This window comes from Sturnus vulgaris, chromosome 5, assembly GCF_052056855.1.
Source record: "Sturnus vulgaris isolate bStuVul1 chromosome 5, bStuVul1.hap1, whole genome shotgun sequence".
Lineage (NCBI taxonomy): Eukaryota > Metazoa > Chordata > Aves > Passeriformes > Sturnidae > Sturnus > Sturnus vulgaris.
The window spans coordinates 25,364,241-25,379,067 of record NC_142247.1 but is presented as its reverse complement, the minus strand read 5'-3'; the positions used below and the strand labels follow the sequence as shown (position 1 = coordinate 25,379,067).

At 38.0% G+C, this 14,827-nt stretch overlaps 1 long non-coding RNA gene across 1 annotated transcript in view; it reads right to left on the bottom strand.

The window, feature by feature from the left end:
* The window catches only part of LOC148223592 (uncharacterized), a 143,121-nt gene that overhangs the window by 74,834 nt on the left and 53,460 nt on the right, over positions 1-14,827 (bottom strand). Inside the window, exon 6 of the long non-coding RNA XR_015803826.1 lies at positions 6,684-6,765. This is a non-coding gene — a long non-coding RNA (uncharacterized LOC148223592). The remainder of the gene's footprint in view (positions 1-6,683; positions 6,766-14,827) is intronic.

The window sequence follows — 14,827 nt, the reverse complement described above, 5'->3', positions numbered from 1 at the left end:
GCAGAACCAGCCTGCCCTCAGAACTGCCCCCAGACCCCACCAGGATAAACCAGCTGCCCAAAACACTGCCAATAATTAGCTTTAGAAAATGTCAGTACTAGGTAGGGCTGCTTATTTTTTCAGGACCCTTGGGACTGTGACACGAGGGTGAGGGTCACCCTCAGCTCTCCATCCCTGGGGATCCACCAACTCTTGCTGCTTCCTGACAATTTTAACTGAAACAGACAAGAACATCAAAGTGGGAGACAGATGGTGGAGCACTGAAACAAAGAGTTTATGTACAGAGAATAAACAGAATTTCCAGCTACATCTGCCTATGCACATGTTTAAATAGTTAAGATTAGGATGCAGTTTTTTAAACTGTACTGTTAGATTTTTATTGCTTACTTGCAATAGTCATTTTACAAGGCTCTACAGAAACTTCACAGACCTCGAGTCCACAGTCACTGTCTTCAGCACCTTCATTTTAATTCATGCACTTTTAAAATATCTATTCATGCTAATTATGTAAAAGTTATAACCAATTCCATTACATGTTGCCTTATTTTTTGTCTCAAACTGCATGCTTGGGGAAGATAACATCTTCCCTTTCTCCTGCCCCTGCCAAACCTACAATCTCACGAACTCAGCCTTCAGGAGACACCACAGCAATGCACCTCCTGCATCTCCTGCAGGTGTGCCTCACTCTCCCTGCAGCATCTCAATGACTCTCAAAATTATCAGAACACCCTCTGAGCAGCCATTATTTTGGGACCAGCCATCCGGCAGGAGACTCACCTGACTCTGAGGGCCTGGCTGATGATAATGTATGCCCCCAGAAAACACACTCTGGCTGGTAATGAGCCCTGTGTGGCAGGTATGGAGAACAGCCTCCCCCAGACCTCTTTGATGTGCTACTGCTGATTCACCACTGGCTTCAGGAGAGCACTTGACAGCCAGAGCCACATTTCTCTTGGGCAGACATAAAACATAAACACAGAACTTGTTTTAAGATCTTGCAGACTTTTTCTGTAGCAAAAAGGAACAAGTGAAAGAAACACAGGTGTGCACATTAAAGCAATAACTTATAAAATAAAGGTCTTGTCTCCCCAACAGCTTTCCAAGTCATATCCGCTTCCTGCTGTGACAGAGCCTGTGCCACAGAGGGCCCACGAGAGGATTCAGGGCAGGGAGAGAGCAGACAATGCAGGAGTTAGAATTAGATGGTGAAAGAAAATGCAAGAGAAACGAGGAGCAGAAGCCGAGCACTGAAGAGCTAACAGGACAGGTAAACAGAAGACGCTGTCCATATTGCAACAGCTTGGTAAGTCAGGCATTTTCAGCTATTAAAAGTCAACTGACAGCTCGGCCACATGCTCTGTCTCTGGTGCATGTAGAACGGAAAATGCTCCCTCTCCCTCTTTCCCAGGAACATTCCCACTTTTACATGCGATTTCAGACTCCAGTTACTATTAATGTCTCCATTACAAAAGGTGCAGCTCCACCAGGCCCTAAGGTCTGCCCACCCAGCCCATGTCACCCTCACACCTCTCCTTCATCTGCCTCAATACACCTGCCTCATCCAAACACCTACTGCTGGCACATGTGCCCCTGCTGAGGCTGAGGCAGAAGACATAAAGGCTTGTAAGCCCACTTCTCAATTTTTACAAAAAATGCCTGTGAATGCAGACTTCAAACTCTACAAAATAAAATTTCTCATTTTACAGGAAATATTTCAAACTTGCAGCAATTCTGTACTAAGGTAAGGACAAGGCAGAAAAACGGGGACACGTACCAAGACAGCAAATGTCTGATGCCATATTTCAGAATCCTAATTTTTCCAAGAACTATGAAGTGTGCATTTATCTCCATTACTGAGGATACACATTGGATCTTCCCCAATAAACACAGGTTGTTTCCCTCCATAAAACCAATTCTGCAAACTTTGTATGAACCCACAGATATCTTCAGCCACTGCTGTCAGCTTTCCCAGAGGGGAGAAAATAAAAAAGGTAAAATAAGGAAAATTCATCAAGGCAGCTGGGAATATATATACATATTTCACCCTGAAAGAAGGGCAGGAGCAGAGGAAAGAGAAATACCCATTTATTTTTTAAAAGTCATTCTAAATTAACTTAGTCTGTGAAGCTCTAACCTGCTTTCATACACTGGATTACTGTGAGGGTTTGTCTCTCTCATTAGCATTGGGATACTAAAGGAATTAACTTTTATTTCTGTATAAATTATAAGAGCAATTGATTCCTCATTCCCATCTGCAATTGATCTGAAAGAAGATGCGACAGAACCAGTGCAAAAAAGCAGGATAAAGTAATGTCCCTAAAAGGAACGGGAAAGCCACTGATCTAAGCTAAATACGAATCAACCAAATTAATGTTTCCTGCACACAGCCAGATGGCCTTCATATTTTGAAAGAAGACATGTAAGGAAATGCCAAAAACAAGAACATGAGCTGTACTTGATGGGCTTCCTGTAGCAAGAAAGAAGCTGAATTCACTTCTATGTCACTACAAACTGAAAAGCATTTGGCATACAATAACATTCTATACATTTTTTTAAATTATGCAATTTTAGAATTTACCTGCCTATGATAAATATTAAGTCTGAAAATTGTATGCATTCAATAAAGAAAAAAAAAAACACTGAATAAAGACCAAAAATATTTTGCTTTTCTTATTTATTGCTGTGAGAACATGAAGTCCATCTCTTAATACCCCAGAAGCTACTGACAGGAAAAAGATTTAAATGTATTCAGGATGTGTGATACTCTCTGTGACAGGAAAATATTTCCTAGTTAATTCCATAAGAATTATGCTATTGGTGGCCTGGGTAGTTGATGGAATCACAGAATAATTTAGACTGGAAGGTCATTTGGCCCTAAATCCTCCTTCAAATTTGTTGTTGAATCTAACTTCAAAGCTAGATCATATCATTCAGAATGAGCAATATTCAATTAAACTTTCAGCATTTCCAATGATGGATATGACCTTCCTGGGCACATTTTCTAGTGCTTAATCATTATCACATGGGAAAAATTATTTCCTTCTAATACCTAATCAGATTTCTTTTGTGCCCATTGTTTCTCACTCATTACTGCACAACCAAACAGAAGTCATGCCTATAACCTCACATCAGATAACACAAGATAGCACTAACTAACTAACTAACCACAACCTTACCAATGGCTTTCACCATGCCAAAGACCCGAGAGAGAAAGCAGTCTGCTTCAGACGAAGTTTAAGAGCTCTGCTACAGAAAGGTGGATGGATGCTCTACCCCAGCTTCTGCCCTTTTTTTCACATCTGTCCCTAACTAAACAGGCTGAATCCGGAATCTGACCTGAAGCACACCTAATCTTCTTTCTATAATTCTGCAGCAAGTTGTTTCATTCGAACACAAAATACTGACAGAAGAGGATTTATCAGCTTTTGTCACTGTCAGATACTCGTTCAACGTTTCAAATTTTAAAACTGAGAAATGAAGGACTGAACACAAAATTTTATCTAACATACAGAGTAAGGAAGTATAAGAGGCCAAAGCAAAATATTTATAATATGCGTATTCCACAGAACAGGGTGTCAGGATGGGAATTCGAAGATACAAAAGTCAGCCATACAATTTCCATCTGTGAAAATGCAATAGATGTGGTAACCAGGCTAAGGATAGGAACTTCACATGCCTTATCCCCACCTCCCTTCAAAGTGCAATACAAAGCAGAAGGTATACATATTCAGTATGTATAGCAAGAAAATTACATTAATTTCCCTCAAACATCTGATAATATATTGTTATCTCAGTTCTGATTCAGTGGGGTATTTTACCTAGTGGCTATTATAACTTCAAAGTCCTCCCAACTTCTTGAGGCTTCACTATGATCATAATAGACTCTATTCTTAATATTTCCAGATGATACAGCATTGCTCAGAGAATACACCCTTTACAATAAATATTAATGGATCCTACTCTTTAAGCAGCATTTTCTTTTTGCACCATATTTAGTATCAATTACATCCTTTTGGAATAGCTTATTACCCTAATAGTAACAAGCCTCTCTTTCTCCATGCCAAAAAATAATGAGGTCCCACCCTTTTATGACAATGCATTAAACAGTGGAGTTGGACTTTCCTTCAGAGTGGCTAAAGTATAGGCTATCTGGAAAGGAGTGTAGACTCTGTCAATGTGAAGGTATTCTTTAGCTGAGCAAACAGAGCAGACTTTTTAAAATTCTGTTGCCAGATAACAGATTGAGAACAGTCTAGGAAACCCTTTATAGAGAAAAAATATGACCTGTACAAAATGTTAACATGAAAGCTTAGCCATGCTTGTAGCATAACATATAAAATGGACAGATGAGTGGCAAGCTATGACTCCTGAGCTTCCAAAAATTATAGTTAAATCCCTATATGTATTTTGCTGTTATATTATAGTTTTCAATAAATGGCAACTTTTAACTACTCCATATGAAAGAAACAGTTCTAAACCCCTCAACAGTGCAGCTTTTCAGCATGCATAGAAATTTCTCTCAAGTCTGTCTGAAAAGACAGTGTAGAAACATAGGAATTAGGAGGAAGTGCAACCAAAATTTTGCTTGCAATAAAAGGAAAATGGCACACAGAATAACTGAGGCTGGAAGGGGTGCTGGTAGATTGATTTAGTCCAAACCCTGTTCAAAGCAGGGCCAACTACAGCATATTGACTATGGCCATGTGCAGTTGGGTTTTAAATGTTTCCAAAGATAGAGATGCCATAAGGTCTCTGGGCAGACCAGTCTAGTCTTTGACCACTCCCACAGCAGTAAAATTTCTTATGTTTAAATTGAATATCCTGTATTTGAATTCGTGCTCTTTGCCTCTCTTCCTGTCTCTGGGCAGGACTGAGAAGAGCTTGTTTTAGTAGTTTTTACCCCTATCCCAACACACATGTGCGGCTGAGGGGACCAGAGGATCTGGAAATAACAGTGCCTGTTTGTGAACTATAACTTTCGTACCTGCATTAGACTCACAAAAAGTATGGACAAAATGCAGACAAATGCCTTCCTCCACATATGTGTGTTTAGACACCGTTCCTCATTCCCCAGGAAAATGTAATATATATGTCTCTGTAACTATAATCTACGTTAAATACGCTACAGATTATAACCAGAAAGCTTGTAGGCTTCCTAGGTAAGGCAAAAGAGGCCATGTGTATGACAGAAAAAAGCAGTGCTCAATTACAGAATTTCACTCCTTTCAATGAAAAAGAAAGGATATTTCAATAATTTAAAACCTAGTTTAAGTAAAGCTAACTTTCATATTTTATTGAAAGTCTCCTTTCATTATACTCAAAAAATCATGGCAGCTTCCTTTGGACTCTTATTCTTTGTGTCCATCTAGTAACTTTCATGTTTACATTTTCCAGGAAAAAATTATCTTGAGAGTACATAATTACTGAAAATTACTGGTTTTCACTATACAAGTACTCCAAATACAACACTGAACTAAGCATTTTTTCAATGCTTTAGATTTTAGTGAGGTTTTTGTTTGGTTTCCAGGGGGTTGTTCGTCTGGTTAGGGAATAAAGGAAGGGGTTGTTTTGGTTTTTAGATAGAAACTCTATTCCTAACCTAATGGTATTCCTTCATCCTGTCACAGGAATGTCCATCAATGAAATAAGCACAGCTCTACACTCCTGACAGATCTTTCTCTGTGCCATGACACTTGTTTACCAACCTGTAAAGACTGAGGAGCCATGAAACTCTTCAGGTTAATAGGCAGGTCATAGCTCCATCCAGCTAAGAAAGAGGATTGCACCCATAAACCAAAAGAGAGGTTAGGGTGATGATTCATATTGCATTTAGAACAAAGGGAACTGTACTCTATACTTTCATATAACACTGTGTAGAAACTTAAGCTACTTTGATTTCTTGAAGTTCCTGAAGTTTGGAAGGAATGTGGTTAGCAATACAACCTGTTGGCTCTGTTTCACGGGAGATTTTTTTCTTTTTTCAATTCAGCTGTTATAAAAACAAAATTCCTTTAATAAAATCCTCCAAAGATCAGATTTGCTGGAAGTAAAACTGTCAGGTTTCCCATCCTTGCTTAGTAATTGTGCACTTGATGTCACTGTATAATGTTTCCACTGCTGCAAGCCATTCTTTTCAGTGAAGAAAAAGAAAAAATTTCCAACTATTTGCAAGCTACAGATCATTAGAGCCATCCAAAAAACCGACACCAGAAGCATCTACAGTTACAGTGTTTTCCTGATTCTGTTCTCCAAACTTCAATTACTTCTTTTAATTTCAGAGTACAAAGACATTCTGCACACAAATTTTAGGTTACGTAATAATGCTTAGGAAGAGCCTGCACACATTTCTTTAAAGTTCGCCAGCTCTTAAAAATTACACTGACACAATATTAACCCCAAAAGTATCAAATATTTCTCTATTTCTTTCCTTGTAAACTCTAACTTCACACATTACGCTTCCCATTGACTTACTGCATCTTGTACAGGTTAAAAGAGGGGAAAAAACAATAAAAAAAGGAAATCTGTGAGGGCCACCTGAAGTTTTCAAAAGTGTAGGAAATCAATAAAAAGTAACTTTTTGGCGTCAGACAGTTTTCCAATGGAGAAAATGCATTAATGAAAACTTGTACTCCATAATAAAATATAACTACAAAGCACTAACATGCAACAAAAAGTTGAAATACCTGTTTCCTCAAAGACAAACACTCTGTTCACAAACTCTGTGGGTCTCAAATATCAGGCAGAGATACAAGACGTCTGCAAAAGCTGAAACAGAAAAAAAAGTCCAGCTTCAAATAAGGCTACAAAATATTTTGGAGTTGAGAAATACCACCAAATCCTAAAGGAAGAGTTGCAATAATTCACCTAAGGTTCCAGTTAGATGAAAATCTTGCAGACAGACTTTTGACAAGTCTTTTAGGAAAAAAAAAGACAAACAATAAGGATAGCAGCAGCCTCTACTCATTAGCACTGCCAATTCTGGATCTCAGCATCATCACCTATTTTTACACCAACATGCAAAAGGCTTCCAGATCCATATTTTTAAGAAATGGCCCAAACTAATTTACTTCAACTGCCTAAAAGCCTCAAAGCCAAGAAGTTGTTTTTCATAAATATTTCAGTTTGAAGTCCCCTATCTTCCATCAGCCTTTGTAATATCCCACTCCTTGTTTAAAATAAAAGTAGATGCTGTCAGTTTAAACGCCCCAGGATTTCTCTACTTTCTTGCCTTCTTCAGGACAGCCTCTCTCTCTCTCTGAGCAACCTTAATCATCCCAGCTGCACATGGCATTGCTTTTCCCTCACTGTATTGAGAAGGGTCCAAAATCCCCATTCCACATTTTCTCCTCTATCCAGCTCATACTCATTCCATCCGGTCTTCTAACCCATCTGTCATGCCAGAAGCCTGCCCCCCTTTTCCTCCCTCTGTGGGCTTATGTTCACCTGAATCATCTCCTCACAGTGGCAAATCATTCCTTTCTTGCAGACTGAGGAACTAATCATTATGTGAATTAACATTTTAGAATGACAAAGGGGATGGTGATGCTTTTAAGATTAAAGGCAACCATTCATTCAAGGTAACCACTGACTGTTTTAGCTTCTACGGCACACAGACAGTGAAGTTGACGGTGCAACTATTCTCCTACTCTTTCAGTCATCACCAAAGTGAATAAAACTTCACTCAGAGATGCCTGAAAGAACTCAATTGAAAATTGATCCGTGCTTCCAGAGTTGGAATACCAGGGACTTGTACAGAAATGCCACTCAAAGCAAACAACCATTTCAATCAGGCAGTAAAAGAAAAAAACCTTCAAATGTCAAAATATTTCTGGTTTATATTGCTGTCAATTCAAGCCTGAATATAAAATAATGATAACATGGAAAAACTTCCATTCTAGCAGTCATTGTTCAATAATTCTGTACAATTTAAAATCACATGTTTAATAATCACACGTGAGAATGAGCAATGTCATACTACAAGCATCAAATAAACATGAGTTAACATTACACAAATGAACAGTCAGTAATAATATCTTATTTAAATTTAAATAAGCAGCCTTAAAAAAAACTAGGACAAAAATACCTAACTATTCAATGGGAAAATTAACAAAGCATACACAAAAACATTTAAAGTTTCTTGCTCTCACCTTTATTGTACCTAATATATTAATGAACATAAAAATGCAAAATAAATTGTGAAAAACTCTGCCTCAAAGAACTGATGACTAAATCATCAGGGTAGCACTTAAGGAAGTCAAATATAAAATAAGCAAATAAACCCCTCAACTGCCACCTTCCTTCTCTTCTGTTGGCAACACCATTCTGAAGCTATCAAACTATCAAATTCGTGTAAGGGAGGACAAAAAACTGGAAAACATTTTTGACTGTTTGTTCTGCTGATTTTTTTCTATCAAAACATCTGCTACGCATCTCTCCTGTAGATGTGATATTACACAAACCTAAATGCTGTACAGACATTCTCACATCACTTTAGGGTGAAAGGATGTGCTCCTCTCGCTGAGACACTTTTCTTTTTGATGAGAACAGGAAAGAAGAGAAAGGTAACAGTACACAAAATAAACTTGTTTGTAACTCCAAGTCTACAGAGATCGCTGCTTGCAACTCGCTGCCCTCGGAAGCTCCCAGCAGAAGCTGACAGCTGTGCTGCCAGGGCTGTCCTACTGTCTGCTCCTTCTCCAGGTTATGGAAAAAGGGTGGATGCAGCCCTGCAGAACCTTGGAACCTCAGTTACCCTTTGGCCCACACCAGCAACACCCCAGAGCCCGGGCAGGGCTCTGTGTTGGTGTTGGCATCAACGGGATTCGCAATCCTGTCTGCTCCAGCTCCTTCTTTCTTCCCCAGGGCCCCAGCATTTACATCAACCATCAGTGTTACCTTCCCGAGCACCATGGGAGAAGCTCGGATGAGTGTCCCAGAACACATCTCCTCCTCATAGCTTTCCCAAACCACCTGTGATTTGTCACACTGAAAATCTCTACGGTGAGTTAAGCAATAAGAAAAGTCATGCTTTTCCTTTGATTGTGTTATATCTCCTGTAGCTTTATGGTAAAAACATTAAATACAATATATTTTGCAAGTATTTTCCTTTTTAAATAGTCATAAGTCAGGAAAACACAAGGGATTACAAATTTGTATCGACATTTATCTGGGAGAATAACAAGCAATTCTTATCATGACGTCTTCATGCTGCCTACTTAATTGATAAGGTAAATCTACTAATCTTCAGTTCTATATAAAAAATTGAGTACTGATTTGTAGCATACGCCTACGTCTGTGTATTTCTACATAGACATAGCACAAATCCTTTGTTTTTAAGACCAGGTAGACAAAAAAATAAAAACTAGAAATCCATCATAAGCTCAGAACAAAACATCATTCTAGATTTGAAAACAGGTGGGAGTAACAGCATACCCATGTTTGTCTGGCTCCGCATAGACAACAGCAAAATAAAATACACAGTCTGAGGAAAATTCACCCCTGGTTGTTAAAAAAATAAAAAGAATTATTCACATGACAAGTTAACTTTGATAGATAAAATAAAATAATTATTTGGGCTTGTCAGAAATGCGTGTCTGAAGTGTTAAAGTCCATGACAGATTAATGGGCAAAATACAGGCAGGGCAACTGGGAGTTTATGGTAAATGAAGTATATAACACATCTGACAATTTTACTATTGCACATAGTACATATATACATATATACTCATTTACAAAGCCCTAGTGGATGAATTAAAATAAAGCATTTTCTAACTCCTAAATTGGCCAATCCTAAGAAGCTTGGCTGTCAGATCTATTTTAAAGAAAGGCTCATTAAGCAGTAGCCTCCATTTCTTTCTTTGCAAGACACCGTGAGACTCAGTTAATGATTTGAAAAAGAATCTGTAGGCTGCAACTAACGATCCATTTGGGTCAAAGTTTCTATTGAACTTGCTTATTTCCATTTGCAAGAGGTTTCAATGTCTTATACAAAAGGTACTTCTTGGTGGATGTCCTTTCACCATATCCAATGACACTTGCACATCCCACGAAATATGCATATTTTTGAGTGTCCTAATCAAAGACCTTGATAGTAAAATTGTTTTAATTTGATGATATACATTACAGTGCAATCTAGTGCTTCACTGCTTGGAAAGTACTTATAAGGAACAGATTTCTCTGGAGTTACTTTGTCTTTTGTATACACTTGGGGTAACTGTGGGAAGCCTGTTTAGATACCTAGTGCTTTTCAAGATGTTAACTGCTTCAAGGCAGATTAATATACATCTGGTTACATATTAACCAAGGAAGAGGTTTATGATGAGAAGAAAAGCCTTGATTAAGGCTGGCATAAGCAGCCCAACTGTTACATGCACAACCACAACAGACCCAAGAGTTTCCTACAACTCCAGGTACAGACACCAAACTTGCACAGGTGGAGAGGTAAAGGTGAGGAGACCTGTAACAGAGCAAGTGATCAGATGAAGGGGAGGGGTTGCAATTACTCTCACCAAGTAGGATACAAAAGGCAAACTTTCCCACTCATTTCCAAAGCCACACGATGGTGGACACAGCTGCTCTGAGGAAAGGCTTTTGTTTTAAGCAGCCACTAAATTTGCTGTATCGAAACACTATCACAATGCTCATTATATCTAACATCACATTTTCAGCAGTCTTCTTAACTGGGGCCCCAGCTGGCAAGTCAGCATTTAGTTCTGTCTCTCTGTTCTTCAAAGATATCTGATGAAATAGTACCAGAATTCCTCAAAAAAATCAAGTTTTTATTACTCCTTCATTCATTAATGTTCCCTTTAGATGTCACATACATATGCAAACATACACACACAGAGAGGTAAGTGTATATATATATATATACACACACATGATAAATCTCACACCTATTTTGAAGTCAACATTTCAACTCAAAGGCACCACAAACCTTGCTGCAACACTGCTAACCTTTTTTCCTTAATGAAACCAGAATGTTAATTTTAAAATTGTTGCTTTAACTCAAAGATGAATCTAAAAGCCATTTGTTAAAAGCCAGCAATTTTCTGGATAGGTAGATTTCCTTCCAGATTGCTATGAAAAGCTTTCTGAAAATGGGTATTTTTTTTAGAGCACATATATCTATTATTATCATTAGCTTGCTCTTGCCAAAATATGTCCTTTCAAATTCTCAAAGCTCCCCTCAGTTTGTGCTGCTTTAGAAAAATATGACTCTGTGAAGAGAAGTTATTTACAGTATCAGATCAAATATATATGCATACTAAGGAATTGGTTCCAAGTAGGCAGTTTTCTTTCCTGGGGATGAAATAGCTGATGTAGAAGAAGCAGTGATACTGGTAGAGCCTCTTGTTCACTGAATAAACAGAGTTGAATTAAAGGATGCCAACTCTGTCAAACCACAATGGACATCCTAACTAGAAGGAGCAATTAGATGGAAGTCAAATGTTTACTTTCCATTTTTCTTCACTTTTTGTATGTCAACTGGGGAAAAAAAATTCTAGCTGTAAGACAGCACATCATTACCAGTTACAAGTACTATCTTCTTTCCCACCTTTTTTCCATATTATTGCCCTTTCAGTGTCTGGTAACTACTAAATATAGAGTTCTTCCATAAAACATACAAGTCAGATCATTCACAACTTCAATAAATGGCAGGAGTATAGACAGAGCTCCTAACTAAATTGTTATTTGCCCTCCTATTAAGATTCTCTTCTGATATAAATGATCTTGAACTTTATATCACAACTTTGATTAGATTTCAGCATACTTACATTCTGCTTCCTCTTGTGGGGGATGCTATTAACAATCATTACAAACAGCTTCTCAAAAGGCACATAACATATCCTAATGCTCTGGAGCACTGTATCTGCATGTTGCAGGTACCTCTATTCTAAATTATCCTCCCACTCCACTATTACCTCACCTCCCACTCTCTGCAATAAAAACAAGATTTGCTTGATTTATAAAGGAAGTAAACATAGCATTTCTGTAGTTTATAATAGCATAAAATGGACTGAATACCATTCAATGATACATCTGCACAACTGCTTGATCTATAATTTAACCACATTGTATTATTTCAGCTTTACACTTTAATTGGCTTTGAAAGAAAGGTAGATAAACTGTATTTTTATGCAGCTCATGCAAGATGGAGTCCTGATATTTTCTAACACACAAAATGACATTTGAAATAGTAAAAAAAAAAACAAGTCTCAGAGGACACCAAATGACTGAAGACTGCCATTATTCAGACTCAACAGGAATCTCATTCTCTTCTTTAGATTTGTATGAATAAATAAAGATCTCCAAGACTACTATTCACCTTGTATAACTTGTTTTATTACACATATAGTAAAAAAACCAAAATATTACAAATTTTCCAGACCACTTTCTTCCCAAGACATCCATTCTCTCACACACATTTACAGTTCGTTCAAGGTTTGTTTTTTTAAATTTTAAAAAAGCTAAGACTCAGTCCATTAAGACAGATTTTTCAGCTAGATCAGTCCCCTTTTCTGTTCACCATGAAGGTACACAATGGTTGGTGCATTAACTAGCTAAGGGTAGGGGATGTCTACAGAGAAAAGCAGGGGAAAGAAATGGGGGAAGGAGGGAGAGAGGAAGAGAAAGAGGACATTGTAATGTTGATGGCAGTGCCAGCTTTCAACCATGAGGAGTTCACAGAATTAATTTCTGGTAACTACTTATTTGCTGCCCTGCTTCACACAGCTGTTGAAAGCAAGTTTTGGTGAAAAATTATGTTTCCAAAGAAGTTATCTACTGTTACTGGATGTTCAACATCTGCTAGTCCTTCCCTCCTATACTTAAAACCACAGCACAGATCTGTGGATCATCTTGACCAAGTCCTCACCCACAGCCAGGCCAATTTTCATGCTGCATCAGGTCACTTAGGGCTGTGTTCAGTCAAGTTTCAAATGTCTCCAAAGGAGATCCCAAGAGAGGCTGAGACTGTGCATCTGCAATTTAAGAGAATATCTGGGGCAGACCAACTACAGATTAGCCATTTGTACCTATCCTCCATTTTAATAGTTTTACTTATGCTCAGTTATTTAAATGAGTACAACTTCTACTTCTTATCACACTGCTGGATAGCCAAGAGGGATGAAAATTATAGGATCACCACTTCTGCTCTCAGTAATATAAGGATTTGGGGTTTCAATAGAGAAAAAAAGGAAACAGCCATCTTTGATGAATTGAAGTCCAATTATTTTAAGGGAAACAGAATATTCTCACAGTCTTTTGCATCACTTCACCCTAGTTAAACAAAAAAGCAAACAAAGCTCACATTCTTACTATAGCTTGACTGAAAAAGTAAGCTATAGGAGAAACAAATTATTATGGCCACTAAACACAACCCAGTTTTGAAGCATGCTGGACAGCTGCTTCTCTGAAAAATGACTCAGTTATTTAAGCTGGATTTAAGCAGACACCCCTCAGCAGTCTAAATAAATCTTAACACAAGGAATTTGAGGAAGCTGATGGGGTAGTTCCAGTGACAGTAGAGGAAAGATGAAAAGTGGTGGAACGAGGTTGCCTCTGCCTCATTCACTCCTATTTCCTTCCAGCTCCTGTCTCCAACAGCAAGTAAAAATCGACCAGTGGTGACAGTGCCAACTCCAGCAGCAAGAAAAAAAGAATTTGGCACCTGAGACCAGAAAAGCCCCAGGTGCACCACTGATACTGATTACCTTTCTCCTACTGCAGCGCATAAGAATTGCAAGAAAAAAGTTTGATTTATTTATACTGCTGTGTTTGTTGAAAACACCTTTGTTGACTTGAGCTCAACATATTTATAGCTTATTAAGTAAATTGGATCATTCCAACAAAGAACAAGCCACTGGGACATATTCCAAGGAGAAAAAAAAACATAAAAACAGACGCTTACAATCAATTTAGTTTGTTTTCAGAACTATATAGTAACTGCACAGCTTATAACAGTCCCCTTTTATTGATTTATTTCGTCTTAAAGAAAAATTTCAGGGAAACGAAAACATTTCATGTGTAGTTAGTGGGATAAACAGCTATTTCACCTGCACCTTAAGGTATCCTATCTCTAGCCCACATTGCTGGGGATGAAAAGAGATTATCATTGACATCTTTTCCCTGACTTATATAGTAGAGTACAGCAGAGTCAATGCTGGTCAATGATCAGATGCTCAACACAGGAAAATTACTACAATGAAGTCCAGAAATTTGTTCATTTTAATAATAAATATCCAGCATATTAAAATAGCACATTCCTTTATGAAGCAGTCTCTGCAAAGAGTTTCTAAAACAAATTTTTTCTTAGATAAAGAACAAAAACCCTGCACACTAGGGCAACTGATACACTTGTGGAATTTATTAAGTTAAGCACAAATGCTAAGACTAAATGAGCTTCTTTAATTTCCATAATGAAATTGTTTTTGTAAAGTTAAAAATACTGTAATGAGGCTAAAACGGTGTGTTTTCAGAGACTCCCATGGTGAAACAAATGAGATTTTAGCTTCTCTAATTGGGCATACTGCAAGCTGGGCTTGATGCTGTCCTCAGCACAGGATGTTTGTTATCCCTAACAAAAAGAGGTCTACAGCTGTCAGCATAATATCATATGGCTTCTCTGAAGCCAAGCCATCAGAAGGAAGGCTGCTGCTCTCTGACTGGGACCACCCAAAGCGAGAGATCAAGTAGAGAACAGCTCTACTCTTCCCTGATTAAGAAGTTATTCATAGAGGTAATTTGTTTACAGCTTTCACAGAGAAGCTTTTGAAGCAAGGAATGAGTATTCCCAAAATCCACCAAGAGAATCTTATTTGATTAA